This window comes from Scyliorhinus torazame, chromosome 12 (genome assembly GCF_047496885.1).
Source record: "Scyliorhinus torazame isolate Kashiwa2021f chromosome 12, sScyTor2.1, whole genome shotgun sequence".
In the NCBI taxonomy this organism is placed as follows: domain Eukaryota; kingdom Metazoa; phylum Chordata; class Chondrichthyes; order Carcharhiniformes; family Scyliorhinidae; genus Scyliorhinus; species Scyliorhinus torazame.
Window position 1 is genome coordinate 88,954,203 of NC_092718.1, and position 18,497 is coordinate 88,972,699.

The following is an 18,497-nucleotide window of genomic DNA, read 5'->3' on the forward strand; positions in this document are numbered from 1 at the left end:
CCCTTAGCAAATCGCAATGCTTCGGTGAGGGCTGTTAGTTCTGCCACTGGAGCTGACTGAGTCCCCGGGATCTGACTCCCTCTTAGTACTGTGAGGGTTCTGTCCACTACCACCCATTCGGTCCGTGGGACCCCCTCACAGTATCTCCTAGACCCATCTACATATAATTCTACTACATCCTTTCCTTCCAACGGATCTTCTGTTATCCCGCCACTCTCACCCTCATCGACTTCCTCGAAACAACTATGTTCCGTACCCTCTTTAACTATCATGGCTGCGGGGTTAAGGGCTGAGTCTTTTATTATCTGTAAATGCTTGTCCCCCAGGAGTAGCACACTTTGACACTTGGCCCAGCGCCTGTCTGAAACTGCCCTCAGCTTCCTTGCTTCTAATAGCTGCAATATGGAGTGAGGGGAGTGGAGGATAATGGGTTTAAAAAGCACTACGGGTTCGGATACCTGTCTAATGCCTGCGCGCTTTGGTGTAACCCTGCCACTACAGGATTACGTTTTGCGGAGTAATCTGCCACTGGCCGCGTCCTATCCCCGTGTTTCTGGCCCACTCCTGCTTTGTGTACTGTCCCCCCTGATTGCCACAATACAAGTGGAAGGGCTTGGCTAAATATGGTAGCCCAAGGCTGGGGCGGAGGTGAGGGTATGTTTTATCTGCTCCAGCCCCCATTCTACACACTCTCGGGACTGTTTAACCCCCGGTCAGTACTTGCAAAGGCTCAGCAAGTTCGGAGTAATTCCATACAAAGCTCCTACAATAGTGGAATAGCCCCAGTGCTTGCCTGACCCCTCTTATGGTCTGTGGTTTGGGCATTTCAAAGATGGCTTTCTTCCTTTCTATTGGTATTTTTCTCTCCCCCTGTGTGATCTGGTGTCCCACGGATAACACTTCGTTTTGTCCCAACTGTGCTTTCTTAGAGTTGATCTTAAGGCCAGCTCTCTGGATGGTCGCTAGAGTCTGGGTGAGGGTGACAGGTGGTCTTGTTCCTCCTGGAAGGCTATCAGGATATCATCTCCATACTGGAGTATGCTACTCTGTGTCCCGCTGAGGTCTATCTGGACTGTTACTTGGATCATATGCCTGTGGAATATGACCAGGCTGTTGTGGAACCCTTGGGGTAATCTAGTCCAGGTGTACTGCTGTTTCCCTACAGAAAATGCCAATTTATCAACGATGTCCCTCCCACATTGGGATGGACCAGAACCCATTTGCGATGTCCAATACTGAGAATAAATTTTGTTCCGGGCTGAGGTTACTCCATATTGTGGTCACTTTCGCCACAATGGATAGTCCCTTACCGCATATTTGTTCAGGCTCGTGTAAGATATCCTCAACTGGTACGAACTGTCTGGTTTTCTAACTGGCCAGATTGGGGGGTTTCTGGGTGAGTGGAAGCTTCTCACAATTCCCTGTTTCTGTAGTCCCTGCATTATAACCCGCACAACATTTATGGCCTCCTGTTTTATGGGTACTGCCGGTGTGGCTATTGTGGCTCTCCCTCTATGGTGATTGGGGGCACCTCAAACCTCTCACAATCTTGCTTGCCCAATACCACTAAGTAGGTCTGTGCTATTACCCCCCCATATTCCCTGTTACTCCCATTCCGTTGTGACTGAAGCAATGGTTTGGACATAGTGCCGTGCCTTCCTTCCCCACCGGTCTACGGAGCATGGCTTCCCCCACTCAATGCTTTGGGTTCTTGTATCAATTATTGCTCGCAGTTGTTCAAGCCAGTCTATCCCCAATATAGTTCCCATTGCGGTTTTACACACTGTGACCATCTAAAGTGGCCGCCCGCAAAGACCGATGGGAAATTTGGCCAAACCTGAGCACAGACAGGCTACAGCCTGCAAATATACAAAAGCTACAGCTCAGACTTATGCAGAAACTGACAGAGGAAAAAGGCCATTAAAAGGTCCTGTACCACTGATCCGGGGCCCCCGACCCTCCACTACTCTTTATTGCTCGGGGTCCCTGACCTTCCTTGCCTCCTCCTTTAGCCCAGCAATCCCCCTGGTCATGCTCTAACTTTCAACAATTATGACAACTCTGTGGACCCTGCTTCGGTTCCCTCTTATCATTGCATTCCCTAGCAAAGTGTCCTTTTATTCCGCACCAATAACACTGTCTTTCCTCTCCTAGTTTTTCGGTCCTTGTTTAATCAGGGTGATCAGTGTCCAATTTGGACTGCCTCTCCCAAGGGCATTCGTACCGTTAATCTAAAAGCTGGAAAGAGGATGTCTTTACTCCCCCCTCCCTGCTGGGTGATCCAGGTACAATCCCTCGGGCCCCCATTGTAGATCCCCCACACCGGGGCCTGCCTTGTCACTCCTGGCCATTGCAGCCGACCATATACCCTCTACTCTTGCGGAATTCTCCTTCATGGCTCATCCCACTCGCGGAATTCTCCTTTGTCTTATCTTTTACTTATATATCCTACTTATTTACCCTTACTTATATACCGTGGTATCCCCTTTTACAATTATCTTAAAGCTCACAGGATCAAACCCTTCCGCCGCATAGTTCTTTTGTACCGCAACTCACAGCCGGCCAACGACTCGTGTGGAATCGCTCGCCTAGCTATGGTGGTAATTTAAACGTACTCACCCGAATTGGAGCCACTTAGTGTAGAAGCCAAGTATTTCAAATACTTGGCTTCTACACTTAGTCACCGGTCGTCCAGTACAGTACCCTGTTCGCAGCGCCAAATTGTTAGCGGAGTTAATGAGTTGAGTTCTTCAGACCATATGGAACTTTAACAAAATGTCTTTTCATGCCTCATGCATGCGAGAGAGAGGAAACCCGGCTGTTGTAGCTCTCGCCTGGTCCAAGTCGCTCTGCCACACAAAGCTTGTTTACATTTCTTTACACTGTTTGGACTGATTCAAAGGAATACAAAGCAATTCAAAGTAATACAATACAACCGATTATCGATACCGGTAACTTGATTAGGTTACAATCATTCTCCTGATTGGATGACGTGGATACATAGTCATACATGCTTTACTTCTAATCGTTCGGTGGATACATCTTGTCCACCTGCTTTACAATACAAAGGAATGTTTTTTAGATAATCAGTCCGTTATGAGTGGTGATTGTCCAATCTCCCTGGTACTTGCAGAAGGGTATTTGCACAATGCCCTTTCCTGACATGCCGGAGACAGGCTAAACGTTTCCGAGTAGTCCCTGTTGCTAAGACTTTGGAAATGTGTTACCTGAAGTACGCCTGCTTGTCCGATGCTAATTTGTGTTTGTCCACATTTGGGTCTTGGAGACTGTCAGGTTAACCCTTCCCAGGCATCCTCTTCCCTGCTGCCCCATGTGTACCTCAGATTCTCCATTTCCCCTACTACAATCATCCAGCCCACTTCTCCGTCACCCAACACGTCCCCGATCCTGGTCACCCGGCAGCCTCAGCACGCTCCTCCTCCAGCCAGTCAAAATGGTTTTGGTGGAGGAACGGATTCCTGAGCAGCGCCTCCCTGATGACAGCCACCACTCCTGACATCATAATTCAGGCCGTGCACCTGGCGGAAGAAATGCATCGCCAGGTCAAAGCATCATGGAGGGGGCTCAATGTAAAGGTACCGCTGCAGGGTCTGAAGGCAGAAGGTCACCACCTGGGTGTGAAAGCTCACCAGCACCTGGCTGCCCTCCCTAAGCGGGAGACTCAGAATCTCAGCAGCGACCCAGTGCAGTCTCTTGTCCCAGAAGAACTCTACAAGCATTGTCTGGATCTTTGTGACAAAGTCGGGGAGGAGTCAATGTGACCAGCCGGTACCACAACAGAGAGACTATCAGCTGGTTTATGACAAGAACTCGGCCCCTGCAAGACAGCACTGAGAGCAGTCCTGTCCAGCGTCTCAAGCGAGCGGTGACCTTGGTCTCCAGCTCCTGCCAGTTAGCCAGCCAGCATTCCTCTGCCAGGCAAAGATGGACTCCCGAGTAGAGGAGGCTGGTCCTGCACCAGGTGAAAGGCCTGATCTCCTCTGGGAGGGGGTCCATTTGCCACGGACCGACTAAGTCCGGAACACTTGGATCACTTGACCCTGACAGAGGACGCGGTTGAGTACACAGCCTGGCACTCTCACATCCTCCGCAGGTCAGCAGGGTCGGTGAACGTGAGCAGCACATCACCAGATTAAGCCAAGAGGATCACCCCTATGCCTGGTCCACGCAGAAGCAGTCCCGACAACCTCCTCTGCAGGAAGGCAGCACGGTGGCACAGTGGTTAGCACAGTTGCTTCACAGCTCCAGGGTCCCAGGTTCGATTCCTGGCTTGGGTCACTGTCTGTGCAGATAGTGACCCAAGCCAGGAATCAAACCTGGGACCCACTAACCTTAATGACACACTGCGGCAGTATACGGAACTCGGACCCGGGCAACGAATTGCGTCCCGAACCCGAATGCTTGCTGAGTCCCGAATAACTTTTCGTGATCCATCCTGTCGAACGCCTTTTCCTGATCAGGGGACATGATGGCCCTCTGGGAATGATGGACAAGGTCCTGGAACAGATGGATGCTGTTGTGCATTGTGCGGCCCGGGACCATGTAGGACTGGTCAGGGTGGATCATGTGGCCCTGCACGGTGCCAAGGGCAAACACATCACCTTGGTGAAAATCTTGTAATCCGTGCTGAGGAGGAAGACCGGGCGCCAGTTTTTAAGGTTACGGAGATCCGCCCCCTTTGGCAGCAAGGTAACGGTGGCTGTGTGCCATGAGAGGGGCATCTCCCCTGTCACGATACATTCCCCCAGGACCCCTGCATAGTCTTCCCCCAGGATATCACAGAACACCCTGAAGAACTCCACATTGAGCTGGTCCAGCCCTGGGGTTTTGCCCCTGGACAGGCTGTCAAGGGCGCTGGTCAGCTCCCCCAGGCTTATGGGGTACCAAGCCTCCCAGCGCCCGCTGGGCCGACCTGCGGCAGGTCCTCCCACAAATCTCCACAAGCATCCTCGCTGGACGGATCCGGAGAGAAGAGGGCGCAGTAGAAGCTTCGAATTTGGGTCTGAACCTTCTCCGGATCCGAGACGAGGGACCCGCATTCAGCCAGCAGCGTAAGGAGCTGCTGACGGACCTCGCACCTTTTTTCCAGCGAGTAGAAGAAGGGGGAGCTGCGGACCATGTCCGTGAGGATCTAGGTCCGCGACCTCACACATGCGCCCCAGGACTCGACAAGTTGCTGGTCCCGCAGCGCGTCCTTCTTCTCTCTGTACACCAGCAGCAGGGCTGGGTCCTCATCAGCCTGACCGAGACGTGACTCCAGGTCGAGCACCTCCTTCTCCAACTCCTCAACCCTGGATTTCCGCCTCTTTGTCGACTCCCTCGCATATTCCTGACAGAAGGTACGCACATGAGTCTTGCCCACGTCCTACCATAGTCTCAAGGAGGGGAAGCCCCCCACTTCCTTCTCCAGCCGGTCCAGAAGCGACAAAATGAGCCCAGGAACAGCTTGTCCTCCAGCAGCAGGTTATTAAACTGCTAGTATTGTCATAATAGACACATCAGTATATGATGGTGCAGAGACACACACTGACTGACACACTGCAAGACCAATCAACACACACAACACAGCAGCCAATCACCAGTTACGGCACAGTCACTATAAAGACAGAGGGCACTAGTTTTCCCTCTCATTCGGGATGCAGCCTCTGAGAGAGACAGAGACCGCAGTCAGTAGCACAAACATCCACCATGTGCTAGCAGTATAGGCTGGTCAGGTTAGGCATAGGTCTTCAGTCAATCTAACATCGTGTCGACCCACAGTGCAAGTATGTTTAACAGCTCTTAGTTAAATAAAATAGAGTTGTACTATTACAAGTGTTTGTAGCCTGTCTATGTTACTGCTAAGGTAAACGCAGTCTCCACAGATCCAGTGTACCCAACACATCAAGTACATGGACCGCGACTGAGCGCGAGACAGGGCCGAGGGTGCAATTAAATCCCCCCCCCCCCCCCCCCCCCATGCACTCGCCCGCAGCAATGGTGTCAAGATGAGTGGACACTTGATCGAAGAAGGTTGGCTGCTGATGGCTAGCCTGGGAAGCGTAGACATTCACAAAGTGAAGAACCTCGACCCACTGGCTCACCGTCAGGTGCAGCAACCGGCCTGGCACTGGCTCCTTGACCCCCATGATCTCCGGCTGAAAATGTGGGGCCAAGATAGTCACTCCGCCTAAATGTGAGGTTGACCCCGCCCCCCCGCCCCCCCCCCCCCCACCCCACGCCTCGCCACTCCAGGAGCCATGTGGTTACATCTCCCAGAACGGTGTGGGTTTCTTGCAGGAAGCACGACGCTTACTTACCGTCCCGGAGGACTGAGAAGTTCTGGAACCTGCGGAGCGCGTCCCTTGAGGCTGGATATGGTCACCTCCATGTCAGTAAAGTGCTACCTTCACCTGTTCAGTGCTCGGAAGGAGCAGAGGTGCGCGGGCCCCTCTGCTGCCTCAGGACTCCGGCGAGGAAAGATTTCTGCCAGCGATGCTCAGTTGCTTCCGCGTCTCCCACCTCTTTAACGTAGGTGCGGGAAGACCGGATGAACACGGCCATGTCAGACCACCGGTCGGGGGCTAGCTGCACCGGGTTTCGGTGACCACGGTTAACATGCTGAAAATACCGGAGTACCCCTCAGGGGATGAGGGACGATGGCATATGGAAGGCATATGGAGTGTTGGCCTTTATTGGTAGAGGGATTGAGTTCCGGAGTCGGGAGGTCATGTTGCAGCTGTACAGAACTCTGGTACGGCCACATTTGGAGTATTGCGTACAGTTCTGGTCACCGCATTATAGGAAGGACATGGAGGCTTTGGAGCGGGTGCAGAGGAGATTTACCAGGATGTTGCCTGGTATGGAGGGAAAATCTTATGAGGAAAGGCTGATGGACTTGAGGTTGTTTTCGTTGGAGAGAAGAAGGTTAAGAGGAGACTTAATAGAGGCATACAAAATGATCAGGGGGTTGGATAGGGTGGACAGTGATAGCCTTCTCCCGCGGATGGAAATGGCTGGCACGAGGGGACATAGCTTTAAACTGAGGGGTAATAGATATAGGACAGAGGTCAGAGGTAGGTTCTTTCCGCAGAGTAGTGAGGCCGTGGAATGCCCTACCTGCTACAGTAGTGAACTCGCCAACATTGAGGGCATTAAAAAGTTTATTGGATAAACATATGGATGATAATGGCATAGTGTAGGTTAGATGGCTTTTGTTTCGGTGCAACATCGTGGGCCGAAGGGCCTGTACTGCGCTGTATTGTTCTATGTTCTATGTTCAGTGTCGGGCACGAGGGAATCCACCGCCTCACTGCAGATGGAGCCATAATCATCCCCCATGCGCCCCACGAGCAGCCGTCCTCCTCTGGGCAGTCACCGACTGGACCGAGTACTCCACCACATTGAGTGTGGCAGACGGCACGGTCCCACCAACGAGCCCTGGATCCACCTCAATCCCACCCCCGGATCGTGGACAGACGGGTTCCTCGCAGGCTCCTTCTTTTTTTAGAAAATATTTGATTGAGGCATTTACAATTTTAACATTTAAACAAAGAGATCCAATGCACACGAAAACCCCACAATAACAGACCCAACCGCCCCCCCTTCCCGCCTCCAAGCATAGACCCAAACTATCCATACGATTCCCTATCCTTATTCGTCACTTCCATGCCTCCCTTCCCCCCCACCCCGTTCCCCCCCGCGCCCGTTCCCCCCGCCCCGTTCCCTCCCCCACCCCGTTCCCCCCCACCCCTTTCCCCCCCCACCCCGTCTCCCCCCCGCCTCGTTCCCCCCCCATCCCGTTCCCCCCCTCCACCCTGCTGACGGTCAATTTTCCTTGAAGAAGTTGATGAACAGCTGCCACCTCTGAGCAAACCCTTGTAGTGAACCCCTGAAGGCGAATTTAATTTTTGCTAGCCCAAGACACCCTGCGATATCACTGACCCAAACACCACGCTGGAGCTCCGAGTCCCTCCATCCCAACAAAATCCATCTCCGGGAAACCAGGGAGGCAAAGGCCAAAACGCCAGACTCTCTCCCCCCCTGGGCTCCCGGATCTTCCGACACTCAAAATATTGCCATCTCTGGACTCGGAGTCGCCCTCCCTTCCAGGACTTCTGACACGACATCTGAAAATCCCTGCCAAAATCCCCTCAGTAGTCGCTTCTGCTGGTCTCGCATCAGCCCAATCTCTGCTGCCATCGAGGTGGACTGTTCCTCATGCTCACCCGCCAGCTCCTCCAACCTCCGCATCGCCTGTCCCTGGGCTGCCAGTCTCGTCTCCACGCGGTCAACCACCGTCTTGATCGAGTCCACCGCCCGGGCCAGGTCCTCCAACCTCCGCATCGCCTGTCCCTGGGCTGCCAGTCTCGTCTCCACGCGGTCAACCACCGCCTTGATCGAGTCCACCGCCCGGGCCAGGTCCTCCAACCTCCGCATCTCCTGTCCCTGGGCTGCCAGTCTCGTCTCCACGCGGTCAACACCGCCTTGATCGAGTCCACCGCCCGGGCCAGGTCCTCCAACCTCCGCATCTCCTGTCCTGGGCTGCCAGTCTCGTCTCCACGCGGTCAACCACCGCCTTGATCGAGTCCACCGCCCGGGCCAGGTCCTCCAAACTTTCCTTCCGTTGCTGGGTAAACTTCTCGTTCAAGAAGCTCACCAACTGGTCCATCGACCACTCGGCCGCCGGGCCGGACCCTGACCTTCCCATCGCCATCTCCGCGTGCGTTGCCCGCTCCTCACTCGCCTCAACCAACTGGTTTGCTTTTTTCCGGGCACTTCTGGTCCGCAGCTCCATCAACTGGGGTCACTCCCTTCTGCTCTCACTCCTACACCTTTTGCCCCCAAAATCCCTGCAACAAACCGGGTAAGGCCACAAAAAGACCACCATAAGCGGGAGCTGACAAATATGCGACACTCACTCCATGGCCACCACCGGAAGTCACTCGCAGGCTCCTCTACAGGTATCAGGCCCGAGGGAGGTGGCGACTCCGACCCTGAGGTCAGGGAACCACCACAGCCCTCCGGCGTTGTAAAAAGAAATGCCTCGGGGTGCAAAATTGCACTGGGTGGAACGAGCCCTCGGGGGTCTCGCTTGCACACGGCTCCAAGGCGACCTGCTCTGGGGGCTGCAACAGGGGCTGAAAGGTGATGGACTTTGCCTAATCTCTTTCGGGGGCGCGGTGGAATGTCGAGGAGCAGGGGTCAGGTCTTCACTCTTCTGCACCGGGGGGGGTGGGGGGGGGGGGGGGGGGGTCATGTTTTCTCCCCCCTCTCCAAGGAGTGGCACCATTTGCGGAGGAGGCCTGCGCCAAGGAAACCTCCATCTTCGCCTTGGCCCTCCCCCCATTCCCTCAAACACTCTGCCCCCGGGTTCAAGATTTGAACGCACCAGCTTAGGATCACGCGCATCACCATCCCCACCCCACCCTTGCTGACCTGCGCCGAAACGACACTCGGCCCAGTACCCGAGGCTGAGGCGTCAATGGGCCCTGGATGAGATGGAGTGTCCACGGTGCCAGGTGTATCAGTGGCCCCAGGCTGGAGTTCTGGGGTGCAAGGGTCTCTAGGCTGACGGGTTCGGGGTTATCTGGAGTCAATCCCGTCTGGCCGTCTTTCGGGCCTAGCAGCCTGGTAGATGCCCTCCCTCCTCCACGCCGGCAGTCGATTGACCAGTAGGCGCCGGTGTGGTGTCCCCCTGCAGGGTCAGGGTGGTGATGCCAAGGGAGGGAGAGGGGGCGGCGGTGCCAGCCACAGCCGCCTTGGTGTGCGTGGGGGCTTTGGAGGCAGGGCAGTTCTTCCTCACATGTCCCACCTTCTTGCAGGCGTGGCACCGCCTACCATCCACAGACCAAAATCTGCAGGTCGCTCCGAGATGGGAGACCTGGAATAATAATGTTTATTATTGTCACAAGTAGGCTTACATTCACACTGTAATAAAGTTCCCGTGAAAATACCCTAGTCCACACATTCCGATGCCTGTTCGGGTGCACAGAGGGAATATTTGATTGTCGATTCACCTAACAGCACGTCGTTCAGGACTTGTGGGAGGAAACCGGAGCACCCGGAGGAAACCCACTCAGACAGAGAGAGAACGTGCAGACTCCGCACAGACAGTGACCCAAGCTGGGAATCCAACCTAGGGCCCTGGCGCTGTGAAGCAACTGTGCTAACCACTGTGCTACCATGCTGCCCCCCTCTAACACATCCTCCCGGGTGAGGAAGATGAAAGCCTGGCGCAGAAGGAGTAGATGTGCCTGAGGGGAGGCGTCCTTCAGGTCTAGGGGAGCGGCGCCACCTCAGAACGAACCTCCCCCAGTAGTTGGAGGTGGGGGAGGCGGACCTGCCCTAGGGAGGTAGGATGGGACATTGCAGAGAATGACCCTCTCGGCGGTGACCTCAAGACTGCCACGTAGGTCCCGCCCACTGCGAGCCCCTTTTCAAGGCGAGGTGGACCGCCCTCTCAGCTCTCAGTAAGAACATGACTTGCCCGTACATACGAGAGCGGCCACAATGGCCGAGGGGCCGATGACCCCGGCCATCGCGTGAACACACGCATCTATGGTGACGGTGGGGTGAGCGTATCACTTTACATCCAGCTTTCAGGTCAACAACCAGAAGTAGTGGAGGCTGAAGAGGCCACCACCCCCGCATAGGTGGCTCTGGACGGCCCTCCCACTGGTGTAGGTGGAGTGACCATCAGGACAAGTGTCACGCCCACCCCAATGTGGGCTGTGTTGTCATTGAAGGAGAAATAGACAGTGGGGGGCGGGAGTGTTAGGGGAAGAGCGAGGTGGAACAATGTACTCTCCCCCGAGGAAGTTACATGGAGGAGCGAGACAAGGAAGGAAGAGAGAGTAAGGGACACAGTGAGGGCAGCAACACAGAAGGATCGGGCACCGCAGATTGTAGGATGCCTGAGGTGGGAGACTCCTGAGACCACCGTGAAGCTGAAGGGTGGGAGGATTGGGGAGTAGAGGCAGATCTTCAGCCCGGGAGGGGTCCAGCAACAAACACAGTCCGTGCTCCCAGCCTAGGACGTCCACACCGAGGTAAGTGCCACTGGTTTGCGAGGTCTTTGGCCCAAGTAGGGCTCAACAAAAACACAGTCCATGTTCCCACCTGGAAAAGCCAGTCAATGTAAACACCCTCCTCCCTGCAGAAAGCAGCCACTCGGGGAGGCAGTGGCACAGTGCTATTGTCACTACACTAGTAATCCAGACACCCAGGATTATGCTCTGGGATCCTGGGTTCAAACCCCACCAGGGCAGGTGGTGAATTTATTTTGGCAAAGGTTGGTATCAGGACACTGCACAGACAGTGACCCAAGCCGGGAATCGAACCTGGGAGCTTGGAGCTGTGAAGCGACAGTGCTAACCACTGTGCTACGTGCCACTCACAAAGGCTCCTGAAACCTTTGTTGTATTTCAACCTAATACTATTTTCAAAACATGCCGGCAGCAGTCACACACACCTCTAACTCAGGCTTTTAACCCTTACTGCACCAAATGCTTATAATACAATGGGCGGGATTCTCCCGTTGTCCAACGCTGAAATCGGGAACGGCCATCAGGTGGAGAAAGGCTCCTGACCCCAAAATCGCGGCAGGCGGAGGTTTCACGCCGGGTCACAAACCTTCGCCCCCTCCAAATCAGCGCCATCAAGATGCACGTCTCTCTGCCTTTCTCTCACACACTCCCTCTCTCACACTTCCACTCTCTGCCTTTCTCTCTCACACACTCACTCTCTCCCTCTCACATACTCACTCTCTCCCTCTCCCTCAGACACATACATTCACTCTCTCACACTCTCACCCTCTCACACTGACTCACTCTACATCCCCTACAAGAGAGGATCTAACCATCGCCCCTTGATAGTCAATAGCATGACCATCGCTGAATCCCCCACAATCAACATCCTGGGGTTACTATTGATCAGAGACTGAACTGGAATAACCACATTAATACTGTGGCTACCCGGTGGTCAAAGCCGAGGAATCCTTTTTATAAAAATAGAATCAGAATTCAAATCAAGCCAACAGGGCTGCAAATAACCAACTCATCAAAATACTCCACAACCCCCCCCCCCCCCCCCCCCCCCCACTTCCCAACTCCCAGCACCCCCATTTTAACCCTCCCTCTGCTGGTTCATAGAATCATAGAATTTACAGTGCAGAAGGAGGCCATTCTACCTATTGAGTCTGCACCGGCCCTTGGAAAGAGCACCCTACCCAAGCCCACATCCCCGTAACCAGTAACCCCACCTAGTAACCCCACCCAACCATAACTTTTCTCGAAGAAGTCGCGAAACGGCTGCCGCCTCCAGGCAGACCCCTCCACAGAGCCTCTCAAGACAAACTTTATTTTTTTTGTCCTGAGAAATACTGCCAGGTCACTAACCGTCACCCCCAGTTTCGGGGCCCCGTGTCCCTTCATTCCAACAATATCCATCTCTGGGTTACCAGGGAGGCAAAGGCCAAGACATCCCTTCTCTCGCCCCCTGGACTCCCCGGTCTTCTGACACTCCAAAGATCGCCACCTCTGGGCTCGGAACCATCCTGACCTTCAGTACCTCCGACATGAAATCAGCAAACCCCAGCCAGAATCCCCCAAGCTTCGGACATGCCCAAAACATGCAGACATGATTTGCGGGCCCACCGCACACCGCCCACACCTATCCTTCACCCCTTCAAGAAACCTGCTGATCCGGGCCACAGTCATATGTACCCTGTGTAACACCTTAAATTGGATAAGGCTAAGTCTAGCGCACGGCGACAATGCATTCACTCTCCTCAGAGCATCCTCCCACAACCCAGCCTCAAACTCTTACCCGAGTCTTCCTCCCACTTGAGCTTCATTACCCCTGTCGAGGCTCCCTCCCAGTCCATCAATTCCTTGTAAATTTCCGATACTTTCCACTCCCCTACCCCGGTTCTTGACACCATTGTGTCCGATAGCCCCTGGGGCGGCGGATGAGGAAAGGACGGTAGGGGTCTCCGAACAAAGTCCCTCACCTGCAAATACTGGAACCCATTCCCGACAGGCAGCTCAAATTCCTCCTCCAATCCCTGTAGGCTCGGAAAGCCGCCATCAATGCACAGATCCCAAACCGCTCAATCCCCGCCCAATACCACCCCCGAAGTCCCCCATCCAGCCCCCTCAGAGCAAACCTATGATTCCCGCAAATCAGTGCCCAAACGAAGGCTCCCTCCAGCCACAGATGCTGTCGCCATTGTCCCCACACCCTCAGGGCCGCCACCACCACCGGGCTTGTGGAGTACCTGGCCAGAGAGAACAGCAGAGGCGCCGTTAACAGTGCCCCCAAACTCGTGTCTTTACAAGAGGCTGCGTCTATCGTCTCCCATACCGACTCCCCCCCACACTACCCACTTCCGCAACAAAGCTATGTTCACCGCCCAGTAATAATTCATGTGGTTCGGGAGCGCTGACCCCCCCCCCACCCCCCTCCCCACCCCCCCAACCCCGCACCAGCCCCGCACCAGCCCCGCTCCAGCCCCGCACCAGCCCCGCTCCAGCCCCGCTCCAACCCCACACCAGCCCCGCTCCAACCCCGCTCCAGCCCCGCACCAACCCCGCACCAACCCCGCTCCAGCCCCGCACCAACCCCGCTCCATCCCCGCTCCAGCCCCGCTCCAGCCCCGCTCCAGCCCCGCTCCAGCCCCGCTCCAGCCCCACTCCAGCCCCGCTCCAGCCCCGCTCCAGCCCCGCACCAACCCCGCTCCAACCCCGCTCCAGCCCCGCTCCAGCCCCGCTCCAGCCCCACTCCAGCCCCGCTCCAGCCCCGCACCAACCCCGCTCCAGCCCCGCACCAACCCCACTCCAGCCCCGCACCAACCCCGCTCCAACCCCGCTCCAGCCCCACTCCAGCCCCGCTCCAACCCCACTCCAGCCCCGCTCCAACCCTGCTCCAACCCCGCACCAGCCCCGCTCCAGCCCCGCTCCAACCTCGCTCCAGCCCCGCTCCAACCCCGCTCCAACCCCGCTCCAGCCCCACTCCAGCCCCGCTCCAGCCCCGCTCCAGCCCCGCTCCAACCTCGCTGCAGCCCCGCTCCAACCCCGCTCCAACCCCGCTCCAACCCCGCTCCAGCACCGCTCCAGCCCCGCACCAACCCCGCTCCAGCCCCATTCCAGCCCCGCTCCAACCCCGCTCCAGCCCCACTCCAGCCCGGCACCAACCCCGCTCCAGCCCCGCACCAACCCCGCTCCAGCCCCGCACCAACCCCGCTCCAGCCCCGCTCCAGCCCCATTCCAGCCCCGCTCCAACCCCGCACCAGTCCCGCTCCAACCCCGCTCCAGCCCCACTCCAGCCCCGCTCCAGCCCCGCTCCAGCCCCGCTCCAACCTCGCTGCAGCCCCGCTCCAACCCCGCTCCAACCCCGCTCCAACCCCGCTCCAGCCCCACTCCAGCCCCGCACCAACCCCGCTCCAGCCCCGCACCAACCCCGCTCCAGCCCCGCACCAACCCCGCTCCAGCCCCGCACCAACCCCGCTCCAGCCCCGCTCCAGCCCCATTCCAGCCCCGCTCCAACCCCGCACCAGCCCCGCTCCAGCCCCGCTCCAGCTCCGCTCCAGCCCCGCTCCAGCCCCGCTCCAGCCCCGCTCCAGCCCCACTCCAGCCCCGCACCAACCTCGCTCCAGCCCCGCTCCAGCCCCACTCCAGCCCCGCTCCAACCCCGCTCCAGCCCCATTCCAGCCCCGCTCCAACCCCGCTCCAGCCCCGCTCCAGCCCCACTCCAGCCCCGCTCCAGCCCCGCTCCAGCCCCGCTCCAACCTCGCTCCAGCCCCGCTCCAGCCCCATTCCAGCCCCGCTCCAACCTCGCTCCAGCCCCGCTCCAGCCCCACTCCAGCCCCGCTCCAACCCCGCTCCAGCCCCATTCCAGCCCCGCTCCAACCCCGCTCCAGCCCCGCTCCAGCCCCGCTCCAACCCCGCTCCAACCCCGCTCCAGCCCCACTCCAGCCCCGCTCCAACCCCGCTCCAGCCCCGCACCAACCCCGCTCCAACCCCGCACCAGCCCCGCTCCAGCCCCGCACCAACCCCGCTCCAGCCCCGCACCAACCCCGCTCCAGCCCCGCACCAGCCCCACTCCAGCCCCGCACCAGCTCCGCTCCAGCCCCGCACCAACCCCACTCCAGCCCCGCACCAGCCCCACTCCAGCCCCGCACCAGCCCCACTCCAGCCCCTCACCAACCCCACTCCAGCCCCGCACCAGCCCCACTCCAGCCCCGCACCAACCCCACTCCAGCCCCGCACCAGCCCCACTCCAGCCCCGCACCAGCCCCACTCCAGCCCCGCACCAACCCCACTCCAGCCCCGCTCCAGCCCCGCTCCAGCCCCGCTCCAACCCCGCACCAGCCCCGCTCCAACCCCGGTCCAGCCCCGCACCCGCCCCACTCCAGCCCCGCTCCAACCCCGCACCAACCTCGCTCCAGCCCCGCACCAGCCCCACTCCAGCCCCGCACCAGCCCCACTCCAGCCCCGCACCAGCCCCACTCCAGCCCCACACCAACCCCACTCCAGCCCCGCTCCAGCCCCGCTCCAGCCCCGCTCCAACCCCGCACCAACCCCGCTCCAGCCCCGCTCCAGCCCCGCACCAACCCCACTCCAACCCCGCTCCAGCCCCGCTCCAACCCCGCTCCAGCCCCGCTCCAACCCCGCTCCAACCCCACACCAACCCCGCTCCAGCCCCGCTCCAGCCCCGCACCAACCCCGCTCCAACCCCGCTCCAGCCCCGCTCCAGCCCCGCTCCAGCCCCGCTCCAGCCCCGCACCAACCCCGCTCCAACCCCGCTCCAGCCCCGCTCCAGCCCCGCTCCAGCCCCGCTCCAGCCCCGCTCCAGCCCCGCTCCAGCCCCGCTCCAACCCCGCTCCAGCCCCGCTCCAGCCCCGCACCAGCCCCACTCCAGCCCCGCTCCAGCCCCGCACCAGCCCCACTCCAGCCCCGCTCCAGCCCCGCACCAACCCCGCTCCAGCCCAGCTCCAGCCCCACTCCAGCCCCGCTCCAGCCCCGCACCAACCTCGCTCCAGCCCCGCTCCAGCCCCGCACCAACCCCGCTCCAGCCCCGCACCAAGCTCGCTCCAGCCCCGCACCAACCCCGCTCCAACCCCGCTCCAGCACCGCACCAACCTCGCTCCAGCCCCGCACCAACCCCGCTCCAGCCCCGCTCCAGCCCCGCAGCAGCCCCGCTCCAGCCCCGCTCCAACCCCGCTCCAGCCCCGCACCAGCCCCGCACCAACCCCGCTCCAGCCCCGCTCCAGCCCCGCACCAACCCCGCACCAGCCCCGCTCCAGCCCCGCTCCAACCCCGCTCCAGCCCCGCACCAGCCCCGCACCAACCCCGCTCCAGCCCCGCACCAACCCCGCACCAGCCACGCAACAACCCCGCACCAACCCCGCTCCAGCCCCGCTCCAACCCCGCTCCAGCACCGCACCAGCCCCGCACCAACCCCGCTCCAACCCCGCTCCAGCCCCGCACCAACCTCGCTCCAGCCCCGCACCACCCCGCTCCAGCCCCGCTCCAGCCCCGCACCAACCCCGCACCAGCCCCGCTCCAGCCCCGCTCCAACCCCACTCCAGCCCCGCACCAACCCCGCTCCAGCCCCGCTCCAGCCCCGCACCAACCCCGCTCCAGCCCCGCACCAACCCCGCACCAGCCCCGCTCCAGCCCCGCTCCAACCCCGCTCCAGCCCCGCACCAGCCCCGCACCAACCCCACTCCAACCCCGCTCCAGCCCCGCACCAACCCCGCTCCAGCCCCGCTCCAGCCCCGCACCAACCCCGCACCAGCCCCGCTCCAGCCCCGCTCCAACCCCGCTCCAGCCCCGCACCAGCCCCGCACCAACCCCACTCCAACCCCGCTCCAGCCCCGCTCCAACCCCGCTCCAGCCCCGCACCAGCCCCGCACCAACCCCGCTCCAGCCCCGCTCCAGCCCCGCACCAGCCCCACTCCAGCACCGCACCAGCCCCACTCCAGCCCCGCACCAACCCCACTCCAGCCCCGCACCAGCCCCACTCCAGCCCCGCACCAACCCCACTCCAGCCCCGCACCAGCCCCACTCCAGCCCCGCACCAGCCCCACTCCAGCCCCGCACCAACCCCACTCCAGCCCCGCTCCAGCCCCGCTCCAGCCCCGCTCCAGCCCCGCTCCAACCCCGCACCAACCCCGCTCCAGCCCCGCTCCAACCCCGGTCCAGCCCCGCACCAGCCCCACTCCAGCCCCGCTCCAACCCCGCACCAACCTCGCTCCAGCCCCGCTCCAACCCCGGTCCAGCCCCGCACCAGCCCCACTCCAGCCCCGCACCACCCCACTCCAGCCCCGCACCAGCCCCACTCCAGCCCCGCACCAACCCCACTCCAGCCCCGCACAAGCCCCACTCCAGCCCCGCACCAGCCCCACTCCAGCCCCTCACCAGCCCCACTCCAGCCCCGCACCAGCCCCACTCCAGCCCCGCACCAACCCCACTCCAGCCCCGCTCCAGCCCCGCTCCAACCCCGCACCAACCCCGCTCCAGCCCCGCTCCAGCCCCGCACCAACCCCGCTCCAACCCCGCTCCAGCCCCGCTCCAACCCCGCTCCAGCCCCGCTCCAGCCCCACACCAACCCCGCTCCAGCCCCGCTCCAGCCCCGCACCAACCCCGCTCCAACCCCGCTCCAGCCCCGCTCCAGCCCCGCTCCAGCCCCGCTCCAGCCCCGCACCAACCCCGCTCCAGCCCCGCTCCAGCCCCGCACCAGCCCCACTCCAGCCCCGCTCCAACCCCGCTCCAGCCCCGCTCCAGCCCCGCACCAGCCCCACTCCAGCCCCGCTCCAGCCCCGCACCAACCCCGCTCCAGCCCCGCTCCAGCCCCACTCCAGCCCCGCTCCAGCCCCGCACCAACCTCGCTCCAGCCCCGCACCAACCCCGCTCCAACCCCGCTCCAACACCGCACCAACCCCTCTCCAGCCCCGCACCAACCCCGCTCCAGCCCCGCACCAACCTCGCTCCAGCCCCGCACCAACCCCGCTCCAGCCCCGCTCCAGCCCCGCACCAACCCCGCACCAGCCCCGCTCCAGCCCCGCTCCAACCCCGCTCCAGCCCCGCACCAGCCCCGCACCAACCCCGCTCCAGCTCCGCTCCAGCCCCGCACCAACCCCGCACCAGCCCCGCTCCAGCCCCGCTCCAACCCCGCTCCAGCCCCGCACCAGCCCCGCACCAACCCCGCACCAACCCCGCTCCAGCCCCGCTCCAACCCCGCTCCAGCACCGCACCAGCCCCGCACCAACCCCGCTCCAACCCCGCTCCAGCCCCGCACCAACCTCGCTCCAGCCCCGCACCAACCCCGCACCAGCCCCGCACCAACCCCGCACCAACCCCGCTCCAGCCCCGCTCCAACCCCGCTCCAGCACCGCACCAGCCCCGCACCAACCCCGCTCCAACCCCGCTCCAGCCCCGCACCAACCTCGCTCCAGCCCCGCACCAACCCCGCTCCAGCCCCGCTCCAGCCCC

The 18,497-nt window shown here is 60.5% G+C and overlaps 1 protein-coding gene across 1 annotated transcript in view; it reads right to left on the reverse strand.

Moving 5' to 3' along the window:
- The window catches only part of LOC140387079 (histone-lysine N-methyltransferase PRDM7-like), a 145,751-nt gene that overhangs the window by 1,682 nt on the left and 125,572 nt on the right, over window positions 1-18,497 (reverse strand). The gene's annotated exons all lie outside the window — the stretch shown is intronic.